At 32.7% G+C, this 7,528-nt stretch overlaps 1 long non-coding RNA gene across 2 annotated transcripts; it reads left to right on the forward strand.

Annotated features, from left to right (window-relative positions):
* Positions 1 to 251: 251 nt before the first annotated feature.
* On the forward strand, positions 252 to 4,030 carry LOC116119077. Of its 2 annotated transcripts, XR_004126311.1 has the most exons (7): positions 252 to 290; positions 556 to 719; positions 871 to 963; positions 2,086 to 2,246; positions 2,464 to 2,577; positions 3,207 to 3,471; positions 3,880 to 4,030. It is a non-coding gene; the product is annotated as an uncharacterized LOC116119077 (long non-coding RNA). The 2 variants fall into 2 exon arrangements; XR_004126310.1 differs by lacking the exon at positions 3,880 to 4,030 and having other exon boundaries at positions 3,207 to 3,787.
* Positions 4,031 to 7,528: the final 3,498 nt, after the last annotated feature.

The raw sequence follows: 7,528 nt of genomic DNA on the forward strand, positions 1-7,528 counted from the left end.
AATTTTTGAAACTTAAAATTAAAAAAATTAAAAAGATAGTAAACCCACTTATACAAAATCCCCAAACCAATTTTACCCTAAAACGCAAAACACTCTCCACTTCTCCACTCCGTTCGCCTCTTTTTCTCCATATGACACCTGAAATCTAACTTCTCCACTCCGTTCGCTCCTCTTCTCCATTGTACGCCTGAAATCTGGACTTCACAACTCCGTTCCCCTCTCTTTTCCATAGTATAACTACTTGCTTTCACAGTGAAGTCATGAGAGCTTTGAAGAAAAGCACTTAATTGGTAAACATTCACGATCACTTTCTTTCAATTTCCTTGTTAACATTGTTGTGAAACCTAAAGACCATGATAAATTTATTATTCATAATTTTTTAATCCTTTTTTTGCTTGCATTTGTCTAGGGTTTCTGGGTTTTTCTTGAATTGATTGTGAAAACTGAATTGGGTGAAAACTGGAATTGTATTGTGGTGGGTTTTTCTTGGCTAGTGATTATCATGAGGACCTTATACTTGATAAATAATAACTGTAATTTGTCTTGCAATTCTAGGAAACCTTCATTCACTTGATTCGTGGAATGAAGCTTTGAATGGGGTGACTGCTATTGTTCAATTTCGTATTAACCCTTCAATAGAGAGGAATTCTAGGAAACCTTCTTTCACCTTATTCATGGGAATGCAAGCATCAATGCAATTAGAGCCGCTTCAGAAAAAGGTATAAATATATAGTTGTTTACACGTATTAACGCTTATTTAAATCTTGAATATTTTCTCAAATACTGGGTTTTTCGAGGGCTTTTTTCTTGGCTATTAATTCGGTAATTTGACTTTTTTTTTTTTTTAATTTATCTCTGTGGGGGTTTTAGGTGAAACCTGTGTTGGATGAAGAGAAATCCAAGGCTATCGGCGTAGTCTTTAATAATGGGCGCATGAAGAAGCGACCAGCAAAATTAGCAAAAGTGAGTTTCAAAATTTCTTGGGCGAGACTTATTTCACAGTATTCGCAGGTGCTTTTCTTTGTTTTCTTGATCTATGGTATGTTTAGTCATTTGTGTAAAGATTAAAAAACAAGACTAAAAGGTATTCATAGACATGTTCAACATATTAATTCGTCTTCTTTTTTAGTCTGAAATAACCATTGTTACTCTTGTCAATTCAACTGGAAATGGAAGGTTCTTTGACTGATTTTTTTTAATTTTATTTTGGCTCTACATATGATGGGTTTGTTGGTAATTGCTAATAAGAGGTTGGTAATTGCATACAAGTGAGGGATAGTGTTCCAGTGGCAACTTGGCCAGCATTTATGTTCTTAAAGAAAAAGAAGGCGAGTAAAGTTGTGGTATTTGTCAGAAAAGTAGCTGAAATGATTGTTGTTTTAGGACTTTTAATGTGCTCTTTAGTGAGGCCTCCTGCGTTTGGACTAGGTTTCAATTTGCATAATTGGTAAAATTCTTATTAAACACTTCAGGTGTCATATAGTGAGTTTGTGACCTGTCTATTTCTTGCATCTTGTTTTATTGGTAATGTTTGCATGTCAATTTTTAAGGAGTATATTGAATATTTGTAAATTGCTTCGTCATGTCAATGAGTGAGGATTGCTGATGTTTAAGACAAATCCAGATGTTATCTGTTTTTCTTATCAATCATATATTGTTTCTAGTGCTTTGAAGTATTGTGTTCGTTGCAGTCACATGAACATGCGTGGTGCTGTTTTTACGGTTGAAAGTTCTTGAGAATGGGTATAAGATGAAGGTATAGTAGACTTCTTTTCTGCGCTTGTGCCTTAAGTGACTTATTTTATATTAAGTCATTAAACGACAATTTCAGTAATGCACCACTTTTTAAAACCTATTGCTAGAAGTGTTTGGATCTGCCAGGGAAATCTGATCTTTTGGCTGTCTCCTTGATAGCATGCTAGTAAACTATTTTCTTTTTGATCATATCTATGACCACATAGGTTTTAATCCTTATTTTCAATTTAGATTGCTAAAATGTTCATATATTTAGAATGATAGATGACTGCTATATTGGTTTTATCTTATAACTCTGAAACTAATTACCAATGATGAATTATTGGTTAGTAAATGCAGCAAACAGGATTTTCCAACCTCCATACATTATCAGCAATGGGTACGAATCACACCCACCTCTCTATCTCCAATTAAGCCAGCCTCAGCCTAAAAAAAATGAGACGCTATCAAAATCAATGCAACTAGGGTAAACTATTTTCCTTGATACAGTTGTAAGTTATATATAATTTATGTTTAATAAGTTTATTAATTTGAGAGTTTAATGATAAAATACTCAATCTACTTGCCTTTCTTCTTTTCCTTGGCCGTCCCCCTGGCCCTTCACCGCCAAGTATGGTTATCTTTACCCTTAAACTAATGGTATGGTCTTGTTAATGATGGGAAGTAATGTCGATTTGCTAAGAACTTTGGTTTGCACTAATATTGCAGGAAATCATAAGAATAAAGAATGAACACCCAGATGATAGCCAATGTATTGTCAATGATAGAGATAGAGGTCGTCTTAAGGTCACCAGAGCATTTGGAGCTAGATTTCTGAAAAAGGTTTGTCGTATATCCTTTGTAATAACTATTTTGCTGCAAGGATTTCTGATAAAAAGTAATTCTGGTTGATGATTATTACTGTTTGGTGATTTGTACATCATGGTAGCATATATCTTCATTATAGGTGCTCATTGCTTGCTATGTTCTAGTAAATTATATCCTCATGAATAATATTCATCACTACGGTATATGGATAAGACACATTGGCTTTTACAGATAATGCAGTGTATAAATTAAAATGTTGTTATTTTTGGATATCTTTTAAAAGTGTTGTGATAGAGGAAATGCTGTATATAGCATTGGAAATGATTCAAGTTGCAAGTCACCTTTATCAGTGCATAAAAATATCATTTTTGTTGTATGTTGTGTCTTGTGAGCCAATCGAATATCATTACTGTACTTATTTTTTTAATGTTTCAATATATGTGTCCTTGCTCTAACAAACCACAAGAATATCATTACTGATTTTGCTAATGCTTCACTATTTATGCATTCTTGCTCTTACAAAACCACACTTGAGCATTACACTTATGTTTCATTTTTTCAATTGATGAAGTTCCCAGTGTATTGTTTTATCCAATGGTGTGTTTTAAAAACTTGCTCAATGGTATCATGGCATCTTGGTGCAGCCCAAGTTGAACGATTCATTATTGGAAATGTTTCGAAATGAGTATATTGGAACTGCTCCATACATATCCTGCACGCCTTCTCTTCATCACAATAAACTCTGCCCGAGAGATCAATTTTTGATCCTCTCATCCGATGGCTTATATCAGTATCTGACCAATCAGGAAGTGGTTTCAAATGTTGAGAGTTTCATGGAGAAGTTTCCAGATGGTGATCCTACACAACACCTAATAGAGGAGCTGCTCTTCCATGTAGCTGACAAAGCTGGTAAAATGTTCTTTCTTCTCTGCTTAGTTCTTTAAATGCTAATAATCATCCAGTTGTACAAAATGTGGAAAAGTAATTATGAGATTTAACCTCTGAAAGTCAGGGTGTTTCTTCCACAGTAAATAGTATCAAAGCTTTTTCCATGTCAATATTAAGCCATTTGTCAACTATTTCTCAATGTAAACGTTCTGACATAATTTTTAGTCGTTTTCTTATGCATTACAATAGGTAATTTCTTGAGTTATCTTCTTAATATTATTAACGTGATGGCTCCAACAAGATTGGTTTCGGGCAATTTATTCATGGTTATCTGACTTATTGATTGTGCGTTGACTTATTAATTATAATTTATATGTAATTATTTAGTTTCTTGCTTGACTTATTGATTATGCATTGAATTGATGGTAGGAAAAAATGATACAGCTGCAACATGAAACACAAGCAGGGGAAAGTGAAAAAACAGGAGTAGAAATATGTGAGGAAGTTCCAGGTAAAGCTTCTAGATATAACGAAAATTTTACATTTTCACAGACTCAACATCATGATATTGCAGCAAAAGCAAAGTTAAGGTGCATAGTGCAACAACAAAAAAATAAGATTAAACAGTTGGACGAGTAGCTCATCTTATTTGATCAACAAAAAGAGAAAATAAAAAGTCTTGAACAATAATAATTTGTCTTGTTGGAGATGATGAAGCAGCTAACTATAGTCCTTGAACTACAACAATCTGATAAAGCTCCAACTCGACAGCCATTGCCATCTCCAACTGATGAAGACTCGTCCTCATCAGCTAAAGATATTTCAAAAACCGCAAGTGTTGACACTTGACATGCTAACAATATTGATGGCTAGTTTTTTGTTGTATGGGTAGTAGATATTTTGACATGGGGATAAAACCATCTTTTTAGGATTGTTTGCATATATCTGTTAGATGGTGTACATGGGCTGGGCATTTTTTTGTTAGTTATGCACAGATAGATAACTAGTGGGGAAAATGTGGGTGCATGCTTTTTTTTTTTTTGGTTATGCACATATGATAATGCATTTTGGATTTTTATTGCTCATCATACATAAAAATCCATTTATGGACTAAATATATAAATATATATATGTATGAAAATATGATATTTGATGTTAGTGATTAGATTTTTATATTGTGTCAATTATTTTGTTGATGTTGAATGTATAAACTATGTCAATACGAAATGCTTTTGTTACTAATTATTTTCTTAAAAAAAAAAAAAAAAAAAACACATTCTGCAACTAATTTTTTAGTAGCAAAAAGTAATTTAGCATAATTGTATTTAAAGGTGGAACAAATGGGTTGGGTTAGGCGGGTTAACCCTAACCTGGCTCGCATTAGAGAGGGTTCATAAAGCGGGTCGGGTTGAACCTAACCCGCCTGCAACCCCCAGGCGGGCCGGGTTGCTATATAGTAACTCGCCAATCCGATGGGTTGCTATTTTGTTTGCATTAGCCAACCCGGTGGGTTAGCTTGGCCCAAAAAAATAAAAAAAATAAAAAATTAATTATTTTTTTCAAGTTTCCCCAATTTTTTTAATTCTTTTAATTAAACTATTATGATTGAACTCTTACAAATAATTTTACACAATAGTATTAAACTATACTTCTAAATCATAAATATTAAAATGTATAAAACTTTGTAATATTTGACATATTGTTATTATTATTTTTTATGGTACGTAAAAAAAAATAAATAAATAAATACTAAAGTCTTATTCTCAAATTTCCATGTCTTGTATAAAATATAATTCATTCTTCTGCTAAAATTTCATCAATTGAATGAATAAATCTAATTTTTCTTATACTACAATTTTATTGTATTAAAATTGAATTAATATTTGAAATGTTAACAAAAAAAAAAAAAAATTAATTTAATTGAATTATTGATATTTGAAAAGTTAACTAAAAACAATTACATTTATTCATTTATAAATTGTTAATTATTTATTTAAAAAGTTAAATAAATAAAACAAAATAAAATAAAAAATAAAAAAATAAAAAAATAGGACTAACTCGGCCCGTAGCCTAACCCGGCGGGTTAGGGTTGGCGGGCCTGGTTGGGCCAGCCATTTTCCCAAAAATGACGGGCCTAACTCGGCCTACCTTTGTTGGCGGGCGGGTTAGGACCAACCCGCCTAATTAAGTAACCCGCCGCGAGCCGGGTCGGGTCAGGCCGGGCGGGTTACTTTTCCACCTCTAATTATATTTCACATTCAGTGTCTAAAATGATTAAAATTAACCACCAAATTTTGGTCACCAAAAGATATATTCATCCACTAATAAAATAGTCGCGAAAACCTTTTGTATTTCACATTCAGCGTTTAAAATGATTAGAATTAATTACTAAATTTTGGTCACCAAAAGATACATTCGTCCACTAATAAAATAGTCGTGAAAACCTTTTAGATTTCATATTTAGCGTCTAAAATGACTACAATTAACCATTAAATTTTGGTCATCAAAAGATACATTCGTCCACTAATAAAATAGTCGCGAAAACCTTTTGGATTCCACATTCAACATCTAAAATGATTAGAATTAATCACTAAATTTTGGTCACTAAAAGATACATTCGTCCACTAATAAAATAGTTACGAAAACCTTTTACGAAATTACCCTTATACCTTTAGTGTCTAATTTTTGTGGCATTCGCAACAAATTATTAGACACTAAAAGGTACATTTTGCAACTAATTGATTAGTCGCGATACCATTTTATGAAATTACCCTTGAACAATTAGCGTCTAAGCGGGAGGACTATTTTAACAAGCAATTAGTGACTAATTTGCTAGTCGCTAAAAAAAAATTTCCGCGTCTAATAAAAAATTTAGCTACGCATACTTTCTACGACAGCGATTCTGCAACTATGTGGCGACTACGGAATTTAGACGCAAAATATGATTTAGCGTCTAAATTTTACTTTCTGCGTCTAATTTTGCTAGACACTGAAAGACATTTTTCTTGTAGTGGTAATTAATGTTAAACAAGATGTATTAGCAATTGCAGATCATTTGATTGGACTGAAATTTTGAATGGATACACTTGATGATATGAACCATTTGAAAAATAAATGGATTCAGTCTTTAGTGGATCTCTTACAAGATCAATTCAGATTGGCACTGGTTCGGTTAGAAAATGTGGTTAGAGGAACTATATGCGAAGCAATTTGACAATGAATATACATGAGTCCACTAATATTGTTAATACAAATTAATCCTCAAATAATAATGTTAACCCTATTATTTAAAACTATTAATAATGTAACAAAATCAAGTATGGGAGCCTAGTTAGAAACAACCTTTATTCACCCCAATGTTTAAATCACTCCTCATAACTAAAAAATATACTTCAAGTAACCCTTTGTTATTTACTTTATGACATAAACTTATTCTCAGTGCTCCTCTAATAACCTAGAATTTATACTTACCCTTATAAGGAATCTTTCAAGCTTGAAGGTGCCCATCCATCCTAGCTTTAAACATAGGATTTGCGGCATATGACTGTTATGCATAAAAAGAAGCATGGAAAGAGCATCTGATTACTAAACCACTCTGGGATTGTCACTTAGTGCATTGATGCCTTTAATAAGGGCTTTGCCTTTGCAATCATAGGCTGTTGGAAGCACTCTTTGCTCTGTCGTCTGTTAGCCTTTCTAACATATTGCCTTTCGTGATTACCTTATTGTTTTCCTGCTACAATGGGATAATCGGCTTCAGAGTCTTCCTTCCTATATATATATAACATTATTTTTAAAAATAACTGAGATGATCATCCAAACTGGACATGTTCAATATCAAGGATAATCCACTATTATCTTATAGCAACTCATTTCTTGTTTTATAAAACCTCCCCTGCTGCTTATTATCTTAGTTTAGGCTCCCACTTTGTGCTCTTCAACTTTACAAGTTTTTTTTTTTTTTTAAAAAAAAATAATTTCTGATTCATAAGTTAGACAATACGTTGTCATTGAATTTCCTCTTAACAAAACGTCTTTAATCACAGGCTTGATTATCATAGCTTAGAAGAGATTATGA

The sequence above is a fragment of the Pistacia vera genome, unplaced genomic scaffold (assembly GCF_008641045.1).
Source record: "Pistacia vera cultivar Batoury unplaced genomic scaffold, PisVer_v2 Contig871, whole genome shotgun sequence".
Lineage (NCBI taxonomy): Eukaryota > Viridiplantae > Streptophyta > Magnoliopsida > Sapindales > Anacardiaceae > Pistacia > Pistacia vera.